Source organism: Canis lupus, chromosome X (genome assembly GCF_048164855.1).
Source record: "Canis lupus baileyi chromosome X, mCanLup2.hap1, whole genome shotgun sequence".
NCBI classification, from domain to species: Eukaryota; Metazoa; Chordata; class Mammalia; order Carnivora; family Canidae; genus Canis; species Canis lupus.
This window is the reverse complement of record NC_132876.1, coordinates 78,472,747-78,499,838: the sequence shown is the minus strand read 5'-3', so window position 1 is coordinate 78,499,838 and position 27,092 is coordinate 78,472,747. Positions and strand designations below refer to the sequence as shown.

The following is a 27,092-nucleotide window of genomic DNA, read 5'->3' as shown; positions in this document are numbered from 1 at the left end:
CCAACAGACAGACACATGAAAAGATGCTCAACATCACTCATCATCAGGGACATGCAAAGTAAAATCACAATGAGATACTACCTCACACCTGTCAGAATGGCTAACGTCAAAAACTCAACAAACAATCGTTGGCAAGGATGCATAGAAATAGGAACCCTCATGCACTCTTGTTGGGAATGCAAACTGGTGAAAGTTTCACTGCTACTGTGAAAGACAGTATGGATGTTCCTCACGAAATTAAAAATAGAACTACCTATGATCCAGTAATTGCTCTACTGAGTATTTATCTCCAAAACACAAAAACACTAAGTTGAGGGGATACATGCACCCTAATGTTTATTGCAACATTATTTACAACAACAAAATTATGGCAGCAGCCTAACTATCCATTGATAGGTGAATGGACAAAGATGAAGTGGTATCATACATATACAACAGACTATTATTCAGCCATAAAAAGGAATGAATTCTTGCCATTCACAGCAACATGGATGGAGCTAGAAAGTATAGTGCTAAATGAAATAAGCCAGTCAGACAAACACAAATACCATAGAAAGGGGATTAAGAGGCATAAACTTCCAGGTATAAAACAAATAAGTCATGGAGATAAATGCTGCAGCATAGAAAATATAGCCAACAATATTATAATAATGTTGTAGAATGACTAATGGTGACTATACTTATCTTAGTGAGCACTGAGTAATGTAGCTAATTGTTAGATCATTATGTTGTTCACCTGAAGGTTATATAACATTGTATGTCAATACCTCAATGATAAAATAGAAATAATAAAATAAAATAAAATAAAAAAATAAAATAAAATATAAAGCATAGTTGTTGGAGGCAAAAGCGCCTGGGTTAAATTTATGACTCTATCGGTTATTAATTGCATATGCTTAGATCAGTTTACATTACATTGCCAAGTATCCTATAAAAACAGGCATACAATGACCAACTTCATTGATGACATAAAGCAAAATGAGATGATGACAGTAAAAACAATGTATATGTATATATATATATGCATGTATAATACATGTATTTACCATAACGTTGCCGATAAATATTTATATTCATGATTTTCATGATTCTCTCAATTCCAAACCTATTTTAAATAAAATATGCATCTAATCATAGGAAAAATAAATTGTTCCCATTGACAATTACATCAAAAACAATGAAATACTTAGAAATAAATTAAACTAAGGAGGGGAAACATCTCCATACTGAAAACTAGAAGAAATTGATAAAAGTGATTGGAGAAGACCCAAATAAATGTAAAAAAGGTATCTTGTGTTCATAGATTGGAAAAGTTAATATTGTTAAAAATGTCAATACTACCATAAATCATCTATAGATTTGATGCAGTCCCTATCAAGATTTCAATGACACATTTTTACAGAAGTAGAAGAAGGCCTTCTAAAGTTTATGTAGAACCACAAAAGACCCCACGTGGCATCACCCCACCCCCCAAAAAATATCTTGAGAAAGCAGAACAAAGCAGCAGGTATCACACTTCCTGATTTCAAGTTATACTCTAAATCTGTCATCATCAAAACGGCTTGGTACTGGTACGACAATGGAGAAATAGACCGATGGAGCAGAATCAAGAGCCCAGAAATAAACCTAAGCACACTCAGTTAACTAATATTTGACAAGAGAGCCAAGGATACTCAGTGAAGAAAAGACAGTCTCTAACTGGTGCTGGGATAATTGGATATTCACATGTAAAAGAATGAAACTGGACGCATATCTTACACCACTTACAAAAATCAACTCAAAATATATTAAAGCCTCAAATGTTAGACCTGAAGCCATGAAACCTCTAGAAGAAAACGGGAACAAATCTCCTTGACATGGGTCTTCGTAATGACTTTTTTGGGTAGGACACCTAAGGCAGAAGCAACAAAACAAAGAATAAACAAGTCAGAATACATCAAGCCAAAAATCTTCTGCACAGTGAAAGAAGCCTTCAAAAAAGTGAAAAGACAATCTGCAGAGTGGGAAAAACATTTGCAAACCATATATCTAATGATGGGTTAATATCCAAAACATATGAAGAACTCCTACAACTAACTCAATAGCAAAATACCAAATAACCCAATTAAAAAATGATCAAAGTATCTGAATTAGGCATTTCTCCAAAGAAAATACATGAAAAGCCGACAGGTACATTAAAAGATGCCTAGCATCACCAGTCATGAGGGAAGTGCAAGTTGAAACCACAATGAGATACCACCTCACACCTGTTAGAAGGGCCACCATCAAAAAGACAAGAGATAGTACAAATTGGCATGGATGTGGAGAAAACCCTTGTTCACTGTTGGTAGGTTTGTAAATTAGTGCAGCCACTGTAGAGAACATTATGGACAATTTTCAAAAAAATTAAAAATACAACTACCATATGGTCCAACAAGTTCATGGATATTTATTTCTGAGAATAAATCCAAAGGTAATAAAAACATTAACTTGAGAAATATCTGCACCCCCATGTTCATAACAGCATTATTTATATAGATAAAGACATGGAAAGTGTCCATGATGGATGAACAAAGAGTTGTGATACACACACACACACACACACATATACGCACATATGTACATTATACATATGTATATATCACATATTTATATATATACCACATTATGTATAACACATTATATATTATATAATATGAATATTATTTAGACATATAATATTATATAATTATATATTATATATTATATAATATATAATTATATATTATAATATATAATTATATATTATATATATGAATATTATTTAGACATACAAAAGAAAAAAGTCTTACCATTGTGACAACATGGATGGATCTTGAAAAGACTTTGCAAAGTGAAATAACTCAGGGGCACCTGCCTGGCTCAGTTGGTTAAGCTTCTGCCTTCAGCTGGGGTCATAATCCAAGGGTCCTGGGATCCCTGTGATCTCAAGGTCCTGGGATAGAGCCCCACTTGGCCTTCCTGCTCAGCGGGGAGTCTGCTTCTCTCTCCCTCTGCCCCCCTCGCTTGTGTTTTCTCGTTCTCTCATAAATAAATAAAATATTTTATTTTTAAAGTGAACTAATTCAGACAGAGAAACACAGATACTGTGTGATTGCACTTATATGTGGGATCTACAAAAATAAAAACCTCATAAAAAAGGAGATCAGACTTGTGGTTACCAGAGGCAGAGGATGCAGTGAAGGGGAATTGGAGGATGGAGGAAGGTGGTCAAAAGGTGCAAACTTCCAGTTATGATGAAGAAGTACTATATATACATATATATATACATATATACACACACATATATATACATATATATACATATATACATATATATGCATATATACATATATATACATATATATATATGATAACTATAGCTAACAGTGCTGTGTGATATGTGGGAAAGTTGTTAAGAGAGGAAAACTTTTTTTAAAAAATTTAATGCCAGTGTAGTTAGCATACAGTGTTATACTAGCTTCAGGCATACAATATAGGGATTCAACACGTCCGTATATCGCCCAGTGCTCATCGTGATAAATGTACTCTTTAATCCCTGCCTTCTATTTCACCCATCCCCCCACCCATGTCCCCTCTCACAACTACCAGTTTCTTCTCTATAGTTAAGAGTCTGTTTTTTGGCTTGTCTCTTTTCTTTTTATACTTCATTTGTTTTGTTTCTTCAAATCCACATATGAGTAAAACCGTATGGTATTTGCCTTTCTCTGATGGGCTTAATTCACTTAACATCATACTCTTTAGCTCCATCCATGTCATTGCAAATGGCAAGATTTCAATCATTTAATGGCTGAATAATATTCCATTATATATATCACTTCTTTATCCACTCATCTGTCGATGGACACTTGGGCTGCTTCCATGATTTGGCTATTGTAAATAGTGCTGCAGTAAACACAGGGGTGCTTATATCTTTTCAAATTAGCATTTTCGTATCCTTCGTGGAAATGTACAGTAGTGCATTGACTGAATCATATGGTACTTCTATTTTTAATTTTTTGAGGAACCTCTGTACTGTTTCCCACAGTGGCTGTGCCAGTTTGCATTCCCACCAACAATGCACGAGGGTTCCCATTTCTCTGCATCCTTGCCAACACTTGTTGTTTCTTGAGTTTTTTTATTTTAGCCATTCTGACAAGTGTGACATGATAGCTCATTGTAGCTTTGATTTTCATTTACCTGATGATGAGCGATGTTTTGCATCTTTTCATGTGTCTATTGGTCACTGGTATGCTTTCTTTGGAGAAATGCCTGTTCATGTGTTCTGCCCATGTTTTTAAATTTTATTTTCATTTATTTTTACTTTTTATATATTCATATATATTATTGAATTATTTGTTTACTTGGTCTTGAGCCATATAAGTTCTTTATATATTTTGGATACTAACCCTTTATTGGCATGTCATTTGCGAATATCTTCTCCCATTCAGTAGGTTGCTTTCTTTTAGTTTTGTTGATGGTTTCCTTTGCTGTGCAGAAGCTTTTTGTTTTGATATGGTCCGAATAGTTTATTTTTGCTTTTGTTTCACTTGCCTCAGGAGACATATCTAAAATAAAAAATGTTGCTATGGCTGAAGTTGGAGAAATTATTGCCTGTGTTCTCTTCTACTGTTTTTATGGTTTCAGGTCTCACATTTAGGTCCTTAATCCAAGAGAGTAAATCTTAAGACTTCTCACCACAAGGAGAAGTTTTTTTTTTTCCCCTCTATTTCTTTCTGCTTTCTTTTCTTTTTATTGTATCTATCTGGGAAGATGGATATTAGCTGAACTTATTGTGATAATCATTTCAAAATACATACAAACAATCATGCCGTATGCCTTATACACTGATGTTTGCCAATTATTTCTCAATAAACCAGGGGAGGGGAAACAGAAACACACACACACACACACACACACAAAAGTATAAACACTTCTTAGATTGTTGTGTTCCTTTGGGCTCCAATACAACTGGTTTTATTTTTTAAAATCAACTTATCTACTTTATGGTTTCTTTTTGAGGGGGGCATTTGTTGATATTCTCATTCAGCCATAGCTGGAAGTCTCTCAGGATTATTTTAGTCATACTTTACAAAAGATTAAGAGCTGCAGTCATCTACAGAAAGAACATCCTTGCCATTTAAGTTATTTGTGATGGATGTGGACTGGTTGATGGATTTTATAGGGGGGAAGGCTAATATCGCTTAAAGTCACCCTTTAGTCCCTTCACTACCTGACACACACACAAATCTCTAGTTTTTCTTTGGTTGGTTTTTTGGTTTGTTTGTTTGCAGTTGTCTGTTTATAACCATCTTCTCTCAGGTCTTGGAATATCTTAGGGGCAGGGATCAGATCTGAGTCCTCTCTAGTCTCTTACCTTATCTAGCAATAACCTGGCATAGATAAATTTTCTGTAATTCTTAGGTGAATAAATCCTCCAACTGTTTGAAGACAGGCCAACACCCATTGGAGGGGCGACCCATTTACTTTACCCCCACAGTGTGAATTGTAATCAACATGACTCAGCTAGACAAGGTTTAAAAAAAATTCTTGGAGAAGGTTTCGGGAAGAAAGGTTTACAATTCTTTCTCTGAGAAAATGAGTGGGAAATATCAGAGAGGGTGACAGAACATGAGAGACTCCTAACTCTGGGAAACAAACAAGGGGTAGTGGAAGGGGAGGTGGGCGGGGGGGGCGGGGTGACTGGGTGACGGGCACTGAGGGGGGCACTTGACGGGATGAGCACTGGGTGTTATACTACATGTTGGCAAATCAAACTCCAATAAAAAAATATACAAAACAAAACAAAACAAAACAAAAAAAACAATTCTTTCTCTGGCACTAACCTGTGTGATCCCAGGCAATGTTTTATTCCCTTTAGGCCTTAGCTACTCTGAGAAATGAGTGTTGGAGTGGGTAATTTTTGAAGTTCCTTTTACCTCTGACTTTCTATGAGGAATAATAATATCAAGTACCATTTATGTGTTAGGCCTTGAGCTGGGTACTTTAAAGTGTATATATATGCATGTGAATACATACTTACATATATACATGCATACATATTTTTTATCTCAACCTCATACCCTGCAAAATATGACCGATTCTGTCAATTTTACTGAGATTTCGATGGAAAGAATCACCAACTTGAGGTCATGTGAAAGGAAAGAAGGAAATGGTGTGCGTGATCACCCACCCTACTGGGTGACAATGGAGACCATTGCTGGACCTCGGTTGGTCTCTACCATCCAGCCATTTGGACCATGTGTCTGTTCGCTGCTGGCTCCAGAGTGGCATTTAGCTCTAGCCCTGGAAATCCGGAGGCAATGGTGATGTTCAACCATCTTTTAGGCATGTGAATAGATACTCAGACAGCCAGTGACCAGGTAAGGACCAGGTGAAAAAGAAGAAGGGGATTAAGAGTAGAGACTAGATGTAATGCTCTTTTTCTCTTCTTTCCCACTTTGAAGTCTATCTATCTTTGAAGGTCCAGACCAAGTTGTACTTCCTCTGGAGGCCTTCCCAGTCTTGTCTTGTCTATCTGTCTTTCTTTCTTTTTCTTTTTCTTTTTTTAAAGTAGGCTCCACGCCTAGCATGGAGCCCAATGTGGGCCTTGAACTCACAACCCTGAGATCAAGAGTCAGATACTTAACCAAATGAGCCACCCAGGCACCCCTGGAAGCCTTCCTGGTCCTAAACCTTGTTCAGGTATTTGGTGCTACTTACCTAAGAGCTCCTGGGTGGGCAGAACACTCCAACTAGCCTGGAAGGAGGACAGGGAGGACACGTCTCTGCCACCTCCTTCATTTTCTCCTAGTGTTGCTAGCTTACCACACTTGGGGAATGTTTATTGAACAACTGATTGCAGAATAAGTGGCTCCATTCTAGAAGCCCTGGGTAGGGTGACAGTAAGCCAGGTATAATGAGTATTTACTGCTATTTTTGGTTACTGACTCCTTTTCTGTGTTTGGTAATCCCCTGGCTTATGAGGCAGACCTCATCTGCCACATCAGAAGCTGAAAAAACCACCTCCTCACTTGCCTAGCCTCCTTTGCAGCTAAGGCTTGGACACATGACCAGGCTACAGTCATTAGATCAACTTATCCTAGACTTATACTCTGGAGTTAAGCATAAGGAAGCAGAGGCTACATGGAACCCACTTTTGCTGATGGGTGATTGCAGCTTGCAGCAGCTGCCTCTGATTTCCAGAGGCAATGGAAGAGTTGGTGAGGTGGGAACTGCAAATGATGGCATCAGTTTCCAGTGGCCGTCATGAGCAGTATCTCCTCTGGAAAAATTCTGAGGTGTGATTCTAGGTATCATTCCTAGCTATGTTGTCTCTGCATCTGGTTTTCCTGCTCTCACAGACTCTGTGAACTATCTAATAACTGATTAACAAATTTCTTTGTACTTTAACCGGCCAGAGTTTATTTCTGTTGCTTATAGCTAAGAAACATTTGGAGTTCTAGTCCTAGCTCTGCCATTGACTCGCTTCATCTTGCAAAATAGGTCATGCACACTCTCCTGGCCTCTGTCTTATCCTCTGTTAATGGTAGTATTGCCGAACTGTACACTCTACCCAACTTACATAGAAGATAGAGGGAATTGTGACTGTTATGACAGCAGTAGTCGTTTGCTACTATGAAAAAACAGCTACATGCATGGAGATCACCTTCAGAGATCATCACTGTGCTGTCATTTTGCACCATGGTTGCTAAGAAGCTCAAGCTTTTGGGCTGTGTTGGAGTAGCTTTCTCCAGTATGGGTCTTCTGATAATTACTACTTCATCATTACTGGACACTTATTCCTTTGACCTGGTCTACTGTGCTTATTATAGCTAAACCACTTGTTCTAATGTAGTGACATGTTGCTGGTCTATCCAGCATTCATTTTGCCTCTCACACAATGTGTAGCAGCCATGTAGTTGGTTGGTGGCTGACTCAGATGTTGCCTCCAAGAGTGGGCCCGGGTTTGGTCTAAGCCCGTTAGCACAACCCTATATCCCAGGACACAGTAACTGATTTGATAGTGGGCATGTACTCAAGTTACACAGTGAAACGCAGGACTTCCCGTCAGTGTTTGTTGCTGCTGGCAGTCACACTGTGATTAGGGGAGCCAAGCTTAGGATAGAGCGACTGTGGAAGGCAGTGAAGTGATAGAGAGAAATTGAATGTTACCTTGGCGACATCATTGAGCAGTGGAACTGGTTCTGAAACCCACCATACTTTTGAAATATTTTAGTTACAGGAGCCAATAAAATCCCTTTATGAAAATAGTTTGAGTAGGATTTTCTATTACTTGCAACCAAAATTATTCTAACAGAGATCTATGCATGAAATCTCAAGACTTTTGGAGAAAGAAGTGAGATTAATTAATGAATAAATGTTTTTGGAGGCCAACAGACACCTTAGACTAATGTAGGTTCCCCTACTTCTTCTCCTAGGTTCTCACATCTTAGGAAATGGCTCCCTCATTCACCCAGTCTCTGTGTATCCAAGCGTTTATGTGTCTTAAGGTCTGTGTGTCTTACTATGCCCCACAATTTCTTTCATATATCGATTTCTCTTTATGCCTGTGAATGAGTGCATTAGTGTCTGTGTGTCTGCAGTATCTGTGTATCACGTGCCAGCATGTTGGCCGTGTATCTCAGTTCAGTATTTCTGTGTGCCTCAGTGTCTTTATCCCTGTCTGTGTGCCCTAGTGTTTTTTGACTAGCTCAATATCTGTGAAAAGAGTGTCTGTAGGTCCCAGGGTCTGTATCCCCATATCTGTAGGTTCCAGTGTCTATGTGTTCTCCTGTCTGTGCATGTCCCAATGACTGTATGTTCCAGTGTCTGTGTCAATGTCTGTATGTTCCAGTGTTTGTGCATTCCAGGGACTGTGTGTTTTAAAGTAAGCCATGTTGCAGTGTGTTTATGTGTTTCACTGTTTTGTGTGCTTTAGTGTCTGTACTCCAGGTTCTGTGTGTTTGAGTCAGCGTATCTTAGTGTCTGCACATTTCAGTGACTATGTCCCTGTGTCAGCATGATGTAGTATGCCTGAGTTTCAGTGTTTACGTGTGCCTCAGGTACTATATCCTAGTGTCTGTATGTCCTAGTGTTTATGTGTCCCAGAATTTGTAGGTTTAAGTGGTTGCAACCAGTGTTTGTACGTCCTATGGTCTATATGTTTTCTGGTGCCTGTGCCTCCCAGTTTCTTTTCTTTCTTTTTTTGAAGATTTTATTTATTCATTCATGAGAGACACACACACAAAGAGAGAGAGACAGAGACAGAGAGAGAGAGAGAGAGAGAGAGCTGGGGGCAGAGACATAGGCAGAGGGAGAAGCAGGCTCCCTGCAGGGAGCCCGATGCGGAACTCGATCCCAGGACCCCGGGATCACGCCCTGAGCCGAAGGCAGACACTGAACCGCTGAACCATCCAGGTGTCCCTGTGCCTCCCAGTTTCTGAGAACCCCAGTGTTTATGTGTTCCGTTACCTACTCATTGCAACGTCTGTGTGGGTCAGCGTCTGTGTGTATGTCAGTGTCTGTATGTCACCGTCGTCGTCTGTCTCAGTCTGTGTGCCTGTTTCCCTGTGATTGAATGTCCCAGGGACTGTATTCCTCAGTGTCTCTACATCCAAATGTCTATGTGTCTCAGGGGCTGTGTCCCAGTGTTTGTATGCCCCAAGTATCTGTGCATCTCAGTGTTTAAGTATCCTAGTGTCTGTGAACCTCAATGTCTAGAAATCCCAACTTCTGCCTCTACCCCTGACTGTGCTTCAGTGTCTGTGTCAAAATGACTGTCTGTCACAGTGTCTGTATATCTCCCAGTATCTGCAGATCAATAGTTTCTCTCTACTCTAATGTCTGGGTGTCCCCAGTATCTGTTTATGTCCTAATGACTCTATGCTGTAGTGTCTGTGTGTCTTGGTGTCTGTACATGTTCCAGTATGTGTGTTCCTCACTTTCTATCTGTGCCAGTTTGTGTAGCTTGACCATTTGCGTGTTACATGTGTCTATTAGTTTCAGTGTTCCCATGCACCTCAGTATCTGTAGCCCAGTGTCTGTGTATCACAATGTCTGTTTTTTTTTTTCACAATGTCTGCTTGACCCAGTGTCTGTATGGCCCTGTTCTGTGTAGTCCCATGGTTGTATGGTCACTGCCACTGTAAGCCTCTATAACCGTGTGTCCCAAGGGTGTGTCCCGGCTTCAGTGTGTCCCAATGCCACTGAACCTCAGTGTATGTATATTCCAGTGTTTGCTTGTTCCACTATTTGTTTTTTTTTAAATTTTTATTTATTTATGATAGTCAGAGAGAGAGAGAGAGAGAGAGAGAGAGAGAGAGAGGCAGAGACATAGGCAGAGGGAGAAGCAGGCTCCATGCACCGAGAGCCCGATGTGGGATTCGATCCCGGGTCTCCAGGATCGCGCCCTGGGCCAAACGCAGGCGCTAAACCGCTGCGCCACCCAGGGATCCCTTGTTCCACTATTTGTGAGTCAAAGTGTCTGTGTGTCACAGTGTTTTTATATGCCCTTGTGTCTGTGGGCCCCAATGCCTGTATCCTTTCGTCTGTGTGTTCCAGTATCAGCATGCTGCTTACTGTGTGTCTCTGAGTTTCAGGTTTTGTGTGCTTCAGTCTTCGTACCCCAGGTTCCTTGTGTCTCAAGGGTGTGTGTATCCCAGTGTGTATGTCAATCTCAGGTTCTATGTGTCCCTCTGTGTATGCCAGTGTCTGTATGTACCAGGACCTGCGTGGCAGTGTCTGGTCCCATTGACTCTGTGTGCCAGCATCCCTGCGTGTTCTGACATCTATTCTAGTATCTGTGTGCTTGTGTTTTAAGTGTTTGTGTGTATACCTGTGTCTGTGTGTGTGTGAGTTAGTGGTTGCCCATATTTCCTAATGGCTGTGTGCATCTTAATATTTATATGAGCGAGTGTCTAACTGTGTTCCAGTGTCTGCATATTTCAGTGTCCCAAGGATTCTATGTCCCACTGTCTCTGTGCTCTGGTGTCTGTGATTTCCACTGTATATTGTGGCACAGTATCTGCATGTCCTTGAACTCCTGTAACCCTGTGAGTTTCTGTGTTCATTTCTTTATGTGTCCCTGTGTTGTACATCCTATTAGTCTCTGTTTCAGTGTCTGTATATCGCCATCTCTGAGTGTCCCTGATTCTCTGCCTGTATTCTGTGGCTTCTATTTCTTGTCTCTGTGTGTCCCTCATGACTGTGTTTCAGTGTCTAGTCATCCTTGTCCTTGAAGGTACTTGAATTTCTGCATATCCAGAGGCTCTGCAGTCTGTGTCTGCCTGTCTCTGTGGGCCGATAGGTCTCTGCGTCTCGGTGTCTGGGGATCCAACAAGTCTCTGTGTTTGAGTGTTTGTGCATCCCTTTTTTCTGTGCATCCCTGATTCTTCACATGTCCTTGAATCTTTGCCTATTCCTGAGTCTTGATGTGCCCTTGAGTCATTGTGCATCCCTGAGTCTGCATGTCCCTAAATCTTTATATGTCTCTGAGCCTTAGCATATGAACTAGTGTCTGTTGCATGTCTGTGTCTGGGTGCCCGTGAGCTTCTATGCTCCAGTGTCTGTGTGTTTTTTATCTCCGTGCATCCATCCCCAAGTCCTTGCATATCCTAGAACCTCTGTGATCCACTGGAAGTGTGTCTCAGGGTCTCTGTATTCCTGTATCTGGGTGTCTCTGAGCCTCTGTGTTGCAGTGTCTGTGCTCATGAATCATGTGCAAATGCCTCCTTCCATGTACCTTTTGTTGGTGAGTCTCTGAGTCTGTGCATCTCTGGCACTTTGCTCTCCATGTCTGTGATTTGGCATTTACTGTAATTCTCCATTTACTTTCCCCAGTTTTTGCCAATGTCTCCGTATCTGTTTCTTGATGTTGCTGTGACAGTGTCTTAAGTTGTTTTGTGACTCAATACCTCTCTTTCTCAGTCCCTGCCTCATTTTCTCTGGGTCCCCCTGGCTGTGTTCTTGTTTCTATGCATCTAGTTTCCAGGGTGCCTCTCTGCATCTGTTTCTCTTACCTTCTCGCTCTGACCCTGCTTTTGTTTTGATCATACTCACCATCTCTGTGTTCCTGTCTCGCTGCTTGTGTCTGGTGTCTGATCGATGTCTTTTTATTTTTTTGAAGTTTTCACTTAAATTCCACTTTGTTAGCACACCGTGTAGTATTACTATCAGGTGTACAATATAGTGATTCAACACTTCCATCCAACGCCAGTGCTCATCACAAGTGCACTCCTTAATCCCCATCACCTATATAACCCCCCACCCCACACTCCCTTCTGCTAATCATCAGTTTGTTTTATTTTTTTAAAAAAATAGGATTTTATTTATTTATTCATGAGAGACACACACACAGAGAGACAGAGAGGCAGAGACACAGGCAGAGGGAGAAGCAGGCTCCCTGCAGGGAGCCCGATGTGGGACTCGATCCCCAGACCCCGGGATCACGCCCTGAGCCGAAGGCAGACGCTCAACCACTGAGCCACCCAGGGGTCCCCATCAGTTTGTTTTCTACAGTTAAGAGTCTGCTTATTGGTTTTCCTCTCTCCCTCTTTTTTCTCTCTTTTGTTCCTTTGGTTTGTTTCTTAAATTCCACATGAGTGCAATCATATGGTATCTGTCTTTCTCTGACTAATTTCACTTAGCATAACGTTCGGTTGCTCCATCCATGTCATTGCAAATGACAAGATTTCATTCCTCTTGATGGCTGAGGGATATATGGGTATATATACCCCACATCTTCTTCCTCCACTCCTCAGTTGATGGGAACTTAGGCTGTTTCCATAAGCTGGCTATTATAGATAATGCTGCTTTATATATGTTGGGGTGGAAATATCCCTTCAAATTAGTATTTTTGTATTCCTTGAGTAAAGACCTAGTAGTGCACTTGATGGATCACAGGGTAGTTCTATTTTTAACTTTTTGAGGAAACTCCACACTGTTTTCTGGAGTGGTTGCACCAGTTAGCATTCCCACCAACAGTTTAAGAGGGTTCCACTTTCACTGCATCCTCACCGACGCCTGTTGTTTCCTGTGTTCTTAATTTTAGCCATTCTGACAGGTGTGAGGTGGTAGCTCATTGTGGTTTTCACTTGCATTTCCCTGATGATGAGTGGTGTTGAGCATCTTTTCACGTGTCTGTTAGCCATCTGGATGTCTTCTTTGGAAAAGCGTCCATTCATGTCTTCTGCCCAATTTTTAAACTGGATTGTTTGCTTTCTGAGTGTGGAGATTTGTAAGTTCTTTATACATTTTAGATACTAATGCTTTATCTGATGTGCCATTTGCAAATATCTTCTCCCACTCTGAAGGTTGCCTTTTAGTTTTGTTGGTTGTTTCCTTCGCTGTACAAAGTGTTTTATCTCGATGAAGTCCCAATAGTTTATTTGTGCTTTTGTTTCCCTTGCCTTGGGAGACATATCTAGCAGGAAGTTGCTGTGGCCAATGTCAAGGAGGTTACTGCCTGTGTTCTCCTCTAGGATTTTGATGGATTCCTGTCTCACATTTAGGTCTTTCATCCATTTTGAGTAGTGTAAGAAAATGGTCCAGTTCCAGTCTTTTGCATGTTGCTGTCCAGGTTTTCCAACACCATTTATTGAAGAGACTGTCTTTTTCCCATTGGATATTCTTTGTTGCTTTGTTGAAGATTGGTTGACCATGTAGTTGTGGAAACATTTCTGGGTTTTTTATTCAGTTCTATTGATCGATGTGTCTGTTTTTGTGCCAGTACTATACTGTCTTGATCACTACAGCTCTGTAATATAGCTTGAACTCCATCCTTGTAATGCCTCCAGGTTTGCTTTTTCTTTTTCAAGATTGCTTTGGCTATTTGGGATCCTTTGTGGTTCCATACAAATTTTAGGATTGTTTGTTCTAGCCCTGTGAAAAATGCTCTTGGTATTTTGACAGGGATTGCATTAAATTTGTGGGTTGCTTTGGGTAGTATGGACATTTTAACAATATGTGTTCTTCCAATGCACGAGCATTGACTGTCTTTCCATTTCTCTGTGTCCTCTTCAATTGCTGTTAACAGTGCTTTACAGTTTTCAGAGTGGGGGGGGGGACCTTCACCTCTTCTGTTAGGCTTATCACTAGGTATCTTATGCTTTTGGGTGCAATTGTAAATGAATTCCTTGAATTCTCTCTCTGTTGCTTCATTATTGGTGTATAGCAATGCACCAGATTTCTGTATACTAATTTTGTGTCCTGTGACTTTACTGAATTCATACATCAGTTCAACCAATTGTTGTGGGGGAGTCTTTTGGGTTTTTGGTATTAGAGTATCATGTCTTCTGTGAATAGCAAAAGTTTTACTTCTTTCTTGATGATTTGGATGCCTTTTATTTCCTTTTGTTGTCTGATTGCTGTGGCTAGGACTTCCAATGCTATGTTAAAGAACAGTGGTGAGAGTGGGTATCCCTGTCTTGTTCCTGACTGAAGAAGAAAAGATCTCAGTTTTTGCCCATTGAGAATGATATTAGCTGTGGGTTTTTTATTTATTTATTTATTTATTTATTTATTTATTTATTTATTTATTCTTTTATTGGTGTTCAATTTACTAACATACAGAATAACCCCCAGTGCCCGTCACCCATTCACTCCCACCCCCCGCCCTCCTCCCCTTCCAACACCCCTAGTTCGTTTCCCAGAGTTAGGAGTCTTTACGTTCTGTCTCCCTTTCTGATATTTCTAGCTGTGGGTTTTTAATATATGATCTTGATTATGTTGAGGTATGTTCCATCTATCCCTACTCAGCTGATGGTTTTTATGATGAATGGACATTCTACTTTATCAGATGCTTTCTATGCATCTATTGAGAGGATCATATGGTTCTTATACCTTCCTTTTTGATGTGGTGCATCATGTTGATTGATTTGCGAATATTGAACCACTCTTGCAGCCCAGGAATAAATCCCACTCGATCATGGTGAATGATTCTTTCAGTGTACTCTGGGATGTGACTTGCTAATATTTTCTTGAGAATTGTGGCATCCATGTTCATTACGGACATTGGCCTGTAGTTCTCTATTTTGCTGGGGTCTTTGTCTGGTCGTGGGATCAGGGTAGTGCTGGTCCCATAGAATGAATTTGGAGGTATTCTTTCCATTTCTATCTTTTGGAATAGTTGAAGAAGAATAGATATTAACTCTTCACGTTTGATAGAATTCCCCTATGAAGCTATCTGGCCCTGGATATTTGGCTGTTGGGAGATTTTTTTGTTACTGACTGATGCAATTGCTTTGCTGGGTATCAGCCTGTTCAAGCTTTCTATTCCTTCCTGTTTCAATTTTGGTAGTTTATATGTTTCTAGGAATTTATCCATTAAGAAATGTCCAGGTTGTCCAGTTTGTTGTCATATTGTATTTCATAATATCCTCTTTTACTTCTTTGTATTTCTGTGGTGTTGGTTCTCATTTCTCCTCTCTCATTTGTGATTTTATTTATTTGGGTCCTTTCTATTTTCTTCTTAAAAGTATGGCTAGAGGGTTATCAATTCTACTGACTTTTTCAATGAGCCAGCTCCAGGTTTCATTGATCTCTTCTACTGTTTCTTTAGTTTCTATAGCATTGTTTCTGCACTAACCTAAATAATACTTCCCTTCTTCTGCTGGCTTTAGGCTTCATTTTTTTGTTCTTTCTCCAGCTCCTTTAGGTGTAAGTTTAGGTTGTTTATTTGAGATTTTTCTTGCCTTTTAAGGTAGGCCTGTATTGCCATATACTTTCCTCTGAGGACCACTCTTGCTGCATCCCAAAGGTTTTGAACTGTCGTGTTTTCACTTTCATTTGTTTTCCATGTATTTTTAAAATTTCTTCTTTAATTTCCTGGTTGGCCCATTCTCTGGTTAGGAGCATGCTGCTTATCCTCCACCTATTTGTGGTCGTTCCAAATGTTTTCTTTTGCTCAACTTCAAGTTTCATAGTTTTGTGGTCAGAAAAGATGCATGGTATGATCTTGATCGTTTTGTACTTGTTGAGGCTTGATTTGTGACCCAATATGTGAACTATTCTGCAGAATACTCTGTGTGTGCTCCAAAAGGTATGTATTCTGCTGCTTTGGGATGAAATGTCCTGAACATATCTATTAAGCCCATCTGGTCCAGGGTGTCATTCAAAGCCATTGTTTCCTGCTTAGATGATCTGTCCATTGCTGTAACTGGGGTGTTAAGGTCCCTTACTATTATTATATTATCATCAATGAGTTTCTTTATGTTTGTTATTAATTGATTTATATATTTGGGTGCTCCCAAGTTGGGGGCATCAATATTTACAGTTGTTAGATCTTCTTGATGGATAGTCCCTCTACTATGATACAGCTCCCTTCTTTTTTTTTTTTTTTTTTTTGAGTTTGCCAAATTTATTGGTATTTTAGTAAAGACATTCATCTCAGTCGTTTCTCTCCCATCTTGACCTTAGGTTAATATTTCATTTGAGTCAAGAAAAGATTATGTAGGAAAGGGATATTATTTTAACATAAACAGTAAAATGGACAACGTGGAAAGTTTGCCTACATTAAAGCAAGTTAAATTCATGTATATTGATATAATTAAATCATGTAAGAACTAACAGTTCTATATACATTTCCATTGTTTTACTTGGGGCTTACTCTAAACTTAAATGCAAATGAACCAAAGTGTTAGGAGTATATACAGGCTGCTTCTCTGGAGTTATTACCTATTAAAAGAGCTCAGCGAGTAGTTACCACCAATAAAATAGTCTGAAGCTGCCTCCAAATTAAGCATTGCAGGAGTTTTCAAAGAAACCATTATACTCTGTTTCTTTTATCTGAGACTATGCTTTTAAAGATGTGTTTTAACTGTCACATTAAAAAATAATCCATATACAAAAATTCTTTAAAAAATCCTACAATACATAGATCTAACAACGTATATGTGGTCAAAGAATCCATAAAATGTTTAAAGATGCATTTTCTTTTTTATCTTCAGTACCTAAAATGTGCTTTTGAGAGGCCATTGGTTAATATGTATACACTTCAAATGAACTGTTATTACTGTACTAAAATAAGAATTGTTGCATTAAGTTCAAATCAAATTCACTTTCACAAGTTAGTAACTTTTTTTTTAATTTATTTTTTATTGGTGTTCAATTTACTAACATACAGAATAACCCCCAGTGCCCGTCACCCATTCACTCCCACCCCCCGCCCTCCTCCCCTTCTACCACCCCTAGTTCGTTTCCCAGAGTTAGCAGTCTTTACGTTATGTCTCCCTTTCTGATATTTCTCACACATTTCTTCTCCCTTCCCTTATATTCCCTTTCACTATTATTTATATTCCCCAAACGAATGAGAACATATAATGTTTGTCCTTCTCCGACTGACTTACTTCACTCAGCATAATTGCACCCAAAAGCATAAGATACCTAGGAATAAACCTAACCAAAGATGTAAAGGATCTATACCCTCAAAACTATAGAACACTTCTGAAAGAAATTGAGGAAGACACAAGTTAGTAACTTAAAGTAAGCTTTAACAAAGTTACAGGAAGTGCATCTTTCTCATTTTCATCTTCATACAATGTTGCTTTTTTGGTGTTTCTACCTTTTAAAAATTAAAAACAGCCAAATATTTAAGTATTATGTACATTTAAATTTTTGGTGGTGGTTTGTATTTTAAAAGAAACAGCTTCCTTATGATTTGCCTCAAGATCTGGTGGAAATGCTTACAGGAACTAGCTAATAACAAAAACCAAGAGAAGGACATTCAAAATACTGATTTACTTTGGCAGCAAATGGTCTTTGAAGACTAATGAAGGTAGACAAGACCCGTTAAAGTGAAGTGGGCTATCTCAAATACACAACAATTTACATAGAAGTTCTTAAAAATTTTTTTTAAATATTTTATTTATTCATGAGAGACACAGGGAGAGAGAGAGAGAGAGGCAGAGACACAGGCAGAGGGAGAAGCAGGCCCCAAGCAGCGAGCCCGACGTGGGACCCGATCCAGAGTCTCCAGGATCAGGCCCTGGGCCCAAGGCGGGGCTAAACCACTGAGCCATCCAGGGTGCCCCTTAAAATTTTTTTTTTAAAGAGCTAAGCATCTGTACCAACCAATAGCAATGCAATACCTAGTTTATGACGACTTGAAACAAAACAAATGCCCATTAGGAAAAAGAAAAGCTGTATTTTATCTAACATACTTTCAGTCAATAGTCCAGGAACATTTTCCTCCCAATACGATACTCCCTCTCTATAAGGCTGTTCCTGGGAGCCAGACACTTTAGGTTAATAAGGGAGTTAAGACTAATTGCTTGCAGTTTAATAGACAATAACTTTTTGCGTCCCTCTTAATGTGCTAATAGTTGTGTCTAAAACAACATGCAATTCTTAGAAAGGTACCATTTCTGGGTTTTTTATTATCTGTAACCTTTGGAAACTAATCACATGAAACTACAAAATTAGCAGATGTCTTGAAATCTGTATATAAAACATAAATTACCTCTAATTTCAAACTCTTATTAGTGTACCACTCAATCTTTAAAAAACAAAACAAAACAAAACAAAAAGGCGGCTCCAAAGATAGTCTTATACCATTCTTTTAAAAAGGAAACTGTTCCTTTTAACTTTACACCCACCCCACACCCCAATTTCAAAACACATCACTTAATTGTCTTGGTCATGGACATTTCCAAGATGAGATTTTATATTTTGCTCCCATAGCTTCTGGTTATCAGAAAAACCATGCTTTCCTTTATTGAAGGAGTTTGGTCCTGCTGATGTTGGTGTATCCCTTCCAATATTCTTCATCGCATCTTTGCTTCTGGAGGCATTTCCTCTGGTTCACTATCTTTGTCTTCGTTAAAAGCTGCTGCTACTGAAAGGGTTTTTGGAGCAAGCGTTGGAACAGTTTCTTTAGGCTTACTTGATCCAAGTTTGATGGATCTGGCTGAGGCTTTCTTTGTCGTCTACCTATGGCAAATCCAAACTTGGAGATCTTTGTAGGCTTTGTTGGGAGGTCTGCAGCTTCTTCTTTAGCTGATCGCTTCTCAGTGCTGCGACTGGAACTTTCCCCTCCATTACTGGAAGAAAGTCTTAGTTTTCACAGGTTTTTCTGCTTCTTCTTCAGGTCCTCCCACGGCTCCAGCTCGTTGCGGTTTCTCCGGCTTCTCCTCTCCCGCCTTCCCGTCCGCCATTTTCCCCGCCGCGGCCTCCTCTGCAGCCATGCCAAGCTATAGCGCCCTTCTTTATCTCTTATTACAGGCTTTGGTTTAAAATCTAGTTTTTCTGATGTAAGTATTGCTACTCCGGCTTTCTTTTGATGTCCATTTGCATGATAAATGTTTCTCCATCCCCTCACTTTCAATCTGAAGGTGTCTTTAAGTCTAAAAAGGAGTCCCTTGCAGGCAGCATATAGATGGGTCTTGTTGTTGTTGTTGTTGTTGTTGTTGTTGTTGTTGTTGTTTTTAATACATTCTGGCATCCTATGTCTTTTGATTGGAGCATTTTGTCCATTTGCATTCAGAGTGGTTATTCATAGATATGTATTTAGTGCCATTTTATTGCTTGTTTGGTCATTATTTCTAGATTTTCTCTGTTCCTTTCTTGTCTTTGTCACTTTTGGTCTTCCCTTCCCAATCAAAGAGCACCGTTTAATATTTCTTGTAGGGCTGCTGTAGTGGTCACAATCTCCTTTAGTTTTTGTTTGTCTGGGAAACTCTTTACCTCTCCTTCTATTCTGAATGATAGCCTTGCTGAATAGAGAATTCTTGGCTGCAGACTTTTGCCATTCATCACGTTGAGCATATCATGCCACTCACTCCCTTCTGGCCTGCCAAGATTCTGTGGAGAGATCTACTGCTAGCTGTATGGATCTTCCCTGGTGAGTTATGGATTTCTTTTGTCTTGCTGCCTTTCGGATTTTTTTCTTTATCACCATATTTTGCAAACTGTTCTGCAATATTGTCTTGGTGTTGGCCTGCTTTTGTTGATTTTGTTACGAGTTCTCTGTGCCTCCTGGAACTAGATGTCTGTTTCATTCCCCAGACTAGGAAATTTTTCAGCTATTGTTTTCCTCAAATAAACCTTCTGCCCCCTTTTCTCTCTTCTTTTTCTTCTGGGACTTTTATGAAATGAATGTTATTACGCTTGATGGACTCACTGGGTTCCCTCAGTCTACTCTTGTGGTCCAAAATTTTTCTTTCTCTCTTTTGTTCAGCTCTATTATTTTCCATAATTCCCATCTTTGATATCACTTATTCATTCCTCTGCCTCTTCCATCCTTGTGGTCATAACACCCAGTCGGTTTTGAATCTTAGTTACTGCATTTTTCATTTTGGTCTGATTGGTGTTTAGCTCCTGCACGTCTGCAGTAAGGGTCTCCCTGATGTCTTCCAAGCTTTTCTCAAGCCCAGTTAGTATCCTTATGATTGTTGCTTTAAATATTGGATCAGGTATATTCTGTATATCTGTTTCGATTAGATCCCTGGCCATGATCTTTTCTTGTTCTCTTTTGGGATGAATTCCTCCATCCTGGCATTTTGTCTAGGTCTCTGGCTTCTTCTGTGTTAGAAAAGCCTGTTCGGCAGCCTGAGTGGCTCAGCGGTTTAGCGCCGCTTTTGGCCCAGGGTGTGATCCTGGAGACCCAGGATCAAGTCCCACATGGCTACATGGAGCCTGCTTCTCCCTCTGCCTGTGTCTCTGCCTCTGTGTGTGTGTGTCTCTCTGTCTCTCATGAATAAATAAATAAAATCTTTAAAAAAAAAAGAGAGAGAGAGAAAAGCCTGTTATGTTTCCTGCTCCTGCAAGTAATGGTTTTATGAAGAAGAGTTTGTATAATGTCCAGGGCCCGGTGCTTCAGGAAGTGTCTCTGGTGTGTGCTATGTGCCCTCTGGTGTTGCGTTTTGTCTGTTCTATCCCTCAGGCCAGTCATCTGCAGAGGTTCTCCTTGCTTATAGTGGGGAGTGTTTGGACCTTGGCCGGAATGTGGCCAGTTTTAACTAGTTGTGCTCCAGTCTGCTTGTTAAAAGGGACCTGGCACTCTTTCCACTAGAACTGAAGCCTTGTGGAACTCTGTGGTCAGTAGACATCCTGTGTGCAGGGGTTTCTGCTGGTCTTCTGGGGAAGTGGCCCACTAATCCCATCCTGAAGCACACTTGCCCAAGAGCAGCATTAATACCAGCAGAGCACAGGGAGACAGGACTTGGTATAAGCAGGTCAGGCAGCCAGTGTTGGCACTGTGGTGTTTACTGAAGTTAGTTTATGCTGAGGGGCAGGGCAGAGAAATGGCACCAGACAGCTCCTTTGTCCGCAGGGACAGGTGTCCACGAGTCCGTTTTTACTGTTCTCAGGGAAGCACTTTCGACGGAGCAAATAATCTCCACTCAAGCACCAGGATTTTTTTCAGATCACTGTTTTCACACTGTCTGTCTCTGGGTTGCTTGTTTGCCTGGAGCAGTGCAGTGCACCTTGGGCTCTATCTCAGCCACCCCTGCCAATTTTTAAAATTCCAAACGTCAGGGACCTGGTGTGGCGGGGGCCTGTGCTGGTCCTTGGGACAGGGTATCACAGTGCTGGGAACGATGCAGGTGTGACTCAGAAGGGCAGCCATGCCAGAACACAGGGGCATGGGTTTGGAGCAAAGCAGGCTAAACAGCCAGTGTCCGGGTTTGCCACCCTCAGCAGATATGTCTGCACCTATGCTGAGGGGCAAGGGAGGGAAGTGGCGCCTGCCAGTTCTTTTGTCCCCAGAGAGACAATGCCACCTCTCACAGACGCACTCCATAAAGTATGAACGGTCTCTCTCCCCATGCACCTGGGATGGTCCTCAGATCCCGCAGTCCCGCAGTCTTTCCCGCGTTGCTGGCCTGTTTTGTCTCTAGGAGTAAGGGCAATGTCTTCAGGCCTCTATCCCAGCAAAGCCCAGGGACCTCTAAAACTCCAGTGTTTGCGTCCTGCTGGTTGCAATTACTCACAAAAATCAGCCTCGCTGGTTTTCTAAGCCAATGGCTTTGGAGCAGTCTTCTCCTCACATGTATCCCTATGCATTCCACTCCCTCTTGCCTTTCCCTACAACCAGGGCACCCTCCACCCCTCTGCAGCTCCCATGATCCCTTTCTCCCCCAAACCACATCTCTGTACTTCCTACCTTCCTCATTGTGGCCTCTTCTCTCCCTCTAGTGGTGCAGTTTGTTCTATTAGTCCTCAGGTTGATTTCTTGGGTATTCAGAATGATTTGATAGTTACCTGTGCTCCAAGGATGCTGCCATCTTAGCACTCCCATCAATGTCTTATAGTTTACAGGGAACAGGTTTTTTAGCTCTTTGGTTAGGTTTATTCCTAGATATCTTATGTTTTTTTTTTTCTGTAAGTGTGAATGGGATCCATACCTTCGTTTCTCTTTCTGCTGCTTCATTATTGGCATATAGAAGTGCAACAGAGTTCTGTATGTTGATTCTGTAGCCTGTGACTTTGGGGAATTCGTGCATCAGTTCTAGCAATTTTTTGATGGTGTCTTTCAGGTTTTCTATATTGAGTATCATGTCATCTGCAGATAGTGAAAGTTTTACTTCCTCCCTGCTGATTTGGTTACTTTTTATTTCTTTTTGTTGTCTGATTGCTGTGGCTAGGGCTTCCAAAACTCTGTTAAGAAGCAGTGGTGAGAGTGGACATCCCTGTCTTGTTCCTGACATAAAGGAAGAGCTCTCAGTTTTTGCCCATTGAGGATGACAGTGGCTGCGGGTTTTTCATGTTTGGCCTTCATTATGTTATGTTCCCTCTACCCTAGTTTGTTGAGGGTTTTTATAATGAATGGATGCCCTACTTTGTCAAATGCTTTTTCTGCCTCTGTTGAGAGGATCATATGGCTCTTTTCTTTTATTAATGTGGTGTATCACATTGATTGATTTGCAAATATCAAAGTATACTGATGGCCTAGGAATAAGTCCCAGTTGATCGTGGAGAAAGATTCTTTTTAATGTATTGTTGGATTAGGTTTGCTAGTATTTTCTTAAGAATTTGTTGCATCCGTGTTCATCAGGGATATTGGCCTGTAGTTTTCTCTCTCTCTCTCTGTCTCTTTTGCTGGAGTCTTTGTCTGGTTTTGATATCAGGGTAGTGCTGGTTTCATACAATTAAGTTGGAAGTTTTCCTTCCTTTTATATTTTTTTGGAATCATTTGAGAAAACTAGGTATTAAGTCTTCTCTAAATGTTTGGTAGAATTCCCCTGTGAAGCTGTGTGGCCCTGGACTGTTGTTTGTTGGGAGATTTTTTTTTATTACTGCTTCAGTTTCTTTGCTGGTAATCAGTATGTTCAAGTTTTCTGTTCCTTCCTGTTTCATTTTTGGCAGATTATATGTTTCTAGGAATTTATCCATTTTTTCCAGGTCGTTGGCATATTGTTTTCCATAATATTCTCTTGTAATTGTCCATATTTCTATGGTGTTGGTTGTTATCGCTCCTCTCTCATTTGTGATCTTATTTATTTGGGTCCTTTCTCATTTCTGTTTTATAAGTCTAGATAGTGGTTTATCAATTTTATTCTTTTTTTTTTTTTTCAAAGAACCAGCTTCTGGTTTCATTGACCTGTTCTGTTCTATTGTTTTTGGGTTTTTTTAGTTTCCATATCATTTATTTCTGCTCTAACCTTTATTCTTTCCTTCCTGCTGATTTTAGGTTTTGTTTGCGGTTCTTTTTCTAGCTCCTTGAGGTGTAAGATCAGGTTGTTTATTTGAGATTCTTTGTGCCTCTTAAGGTAGAACTATATTGCTATATACTTCCCTCTTAGGCCCACTTTTGCTGCATCCCAATGGTTTTGCATCGTTTATGTTTTCATTTTCATTTGTTTCCATGTATTTTTAAATTTTCTTCTTTGATTTCCTGGTTGACCCATTTGCTCATTAGTAGCATTTGTTTAACCTCTAGGTATTTGTGGTCTCTCCAGTTTTTTTCTTCTGGTTGACTTCAAGTTTCGTAGTGTCCTGGTCAGAAAAGATGCATGGCATGATCTCATTCTCCTTTGTATTTGTTGAGGCATGATTTGTGACCTAGAATGTGATCTATTCCAGAGAATGTTGCATGCGCACTTGAAAAGAATGTGTATTCTGTCGTTTTAGGATGGAATGTTCTGAATACATCTGTAAAGTCCATCTGGTCCACTGTGTCATTCAAAGCCATTGTTTCCTCATTGATTCTCTGCTTAGGCGATCCGTCCATTGCTATAAGTGGGGTGTTAAAGTCCCCTACCTACTCTTACTGTACTATTATCAATGAGTTCCTTTATGTTTGTTATTAATTGTTTTATATATTTGGGGCTCTTATGTTGTGTCCATAAGTATTTACAATTGTTAGATCTTCTTGCTGCATTGTTCCCTTTATAATGAATCATGTCATTCTTCATCTATTGTTACAGTCTTTGATGTAAAGTCTAGTTTGCCTGATATAAGAATTGCTATTCTGGCTTTCTTTTGACATCCTTTCGCGTGATAAATATTTCTCCATCCCCTCACATTCAATCTTCAGGTGTCTTTAGGTCTGAGATGAGACTCTTGTGGGAAGCATATAGACGAAACTTGTTGTTGTTTTCATCCATTCTGTCATCTTATGTCTTTTAACTGGAGCATTTAAGCCACTTACATTCAGAATAATTATTGATAGGTATGGACTTATTGCCATTTTATCATGTCTTTTGTCATCTCTGGAGGTTTTCTCTGATCCCTTCTTCTCATTATCACTGTTGGTCTCTCCTTTGCAAAGAGTCCCCTTTAATATCTCATCCAGGGCTGTTTTAGTTGCCACAAACTCCTTCAGTTTTTGTTTGTCTGGGTACCTCTATATCTTTCCTTCTATTCTGAAGGATACCCTTGCAAGATAGAGAATTCTTGGCTGCAGATTTTTCCATCCAGCACTTTGAACATATTATGCCACTGTCTTCTGGTTTGCCAAGTTTCTGTTGAAAAATCTGCAGCTAGCCTTATGTGTCTTCCCTTGTAAATTCTTTTGTCTTGCTGCTTTTAAGATTTTTCTTTATCACTATATTTAGCAAATGTAATCACAATATGTCTTGGTGTTGGCCTGCTTTTATTGATTTTGGTGGGAGTTCTCTGTGCCTCCTGGTCCTGGATGTCTGTTTCCATCCCCAGATTAGGGAAGTTTTTAGCTATTATTTTCTCAAATAAACCTTCTGCCCCCTTTTCTCTCACTTCCTCTTCTGGGACTCCTATGGTACAAATTTTATTATGTTGGATGGAGTCACTGAGTTCCCAAAGCCTTTTCTCATGATCCATAATTTGTCCTTCTGTCTTTTCTTCAGCTTCATTATTTTCCATTATCCTATCTACTATATAATTTATTCATTCTTCTTCTTCTTCCGTCCTTATGGTCATTACTTGCAGGCAGTTTTGGATCTCAGTTATTGCCATATTCATTTCTGTCTGATTGCCTCTTAACTCTCTTATCTCTGTGGTAAGGGTCTCCCTGAAGTCTTCCACTCTTTCTCAAGCCCAGCGAGTATTCTTATGATTGTTGCTTTAAATCCTCCATCACCCATGTTACTTATTATCTCTTCTGCTTAGATCTCTGGCCATGACCTTATCTTGTTCTTTCATTGAGGATGAATTCCTCCATCTGGCATTTTGTCTAAGTCTCTGCCTTCGTCTCTGTGTTAGAATAGCCAGGTATGTTTCCTGCTCCTGAGAGCAATGGCTTTATGAAGAAGAGGTCATGTAGTGTCCATGGCCTGGCACTACTTCAGGCATCGTCTCTGGTGTGTGTCGCCTGCACTCTGCTGGAGTGCTTTGGCTGCTCTGTCCTTCAGAGTGGTTGTCTGCAGAGGCACTCTTAACCTGCAGTGGGCAGTGTTTAGTCCTTTGCTAGAATGTGGTGCGTTTTAGGTAGGTGTGCTTTAGTCTGCTTGTTAAATGAGACCTGATACTTCCTGCACTGGAACCAGAGCACTGAAGAACTCTCTGGTGGAGATGTGGTGTGGGCAGGAGTTTCTCCTGGTCTCCTGGGAAGGGGCCCTCTGCACTGGGACTGGAACAAGATTGACTGAGAAGGCCAGGCCCTTGGGACGCCTGAGTGGCTCAGTGGTTGAGCGCTTCCCTTCGGCCCAGGGCGTGATCCTGGAGTCCCAGGATCAAGTCCCACATCAGGCTCCCTGCATGGAGCCTGCTTCTCCCTCTGCCTGCGTCGCTGCCTCTCTCTGTGTCTCTCATGAATAAATAAATAAAATCTTTAAAAAGAGAGAGAGAGAGAGAGAGAGAGAGAGAGAGAGAGAAGGGCAGGCCCTCCAGAGTGCAGGGGATGTGGGGCTTGGTGTAAGAAGGTTAGGCAGCTAGTGTGAGCATGCTGTGTTGCTTTCTACAGGTGGCTCTGTGTTTATGCTGCAGGTCAGGGGAGGGATATAGCACCAGCCAGCTTCTTTGTTCCCAGAGCAGCATCTCCACGAATATTGGCTCTCAGGGACACACTACGAGAAGAACACATAAACTCTTCCACTGTGTGTGCCAGGGGTTTTTCATTTTTTTAATAAATTTATTTTTTATTGGTGTTCAATTTGTCAACATACAGAATAACATCCAGTGCTCATCTCATCAAGTGCTCACCTCAGTGCCCGCCACCCAGTCACCCCCACCCCCCACCCACCTCCCCTTCCACCCACCCCTAGTTCATTTCCCAGAGTTAGGAGTCTTTCATGTTCTGTCTCCCTTTCTGATATTTCCCACTTATTTTTTTCTCCTTTCCCCTTTATTCCCTTTCACTATTTTTTATATTCCCCAAATGAATGAGACCATATAATGTTTGCCCTTCTCCGATTGGCTTATTATTTCACTCAGCATAATACCCTCCAGTTCCATCCACATCGAAGCAAATGGTGGGTATTTGTTGTTTCTAACGGCTGAGTAATATTCCATTGTAGGGGTTTTTTAGATCACTGTTTCCACGCTGTCTGCCTTCAGGTCATTTGCTTACCTTCTCTCCAGGAGCAGCCTAGTGCCCTCCAAGTCTATTCCAGCCAAGCCCACTGACCTTTAAAACTCCAGCCTTTAAGCCCCCTTGGTTGCAAGAACTCATGAAATTCAGCCCCTCTCGTTTTCCAAGCCAATGGCTTTGGGGGAGCATCCTCTGTGTGCATTCCCCT

General features: G+C 40.5%; 1 pseudogene; it reads right to left on the bottom strand.

Moving 5' to 3' along the window:
- Window positions 1-17,895: 17,895 nt before the first annotated feature.
- On the bottom strand, window positions 17,896-19,504 carry LOC140628776 (PEST proteolytic signal-containing nuclear protein pseudogene; annotated as a pseudogene).
- Window positions 19,505-27,092: the final 7,588 nt, after the last annotated feature.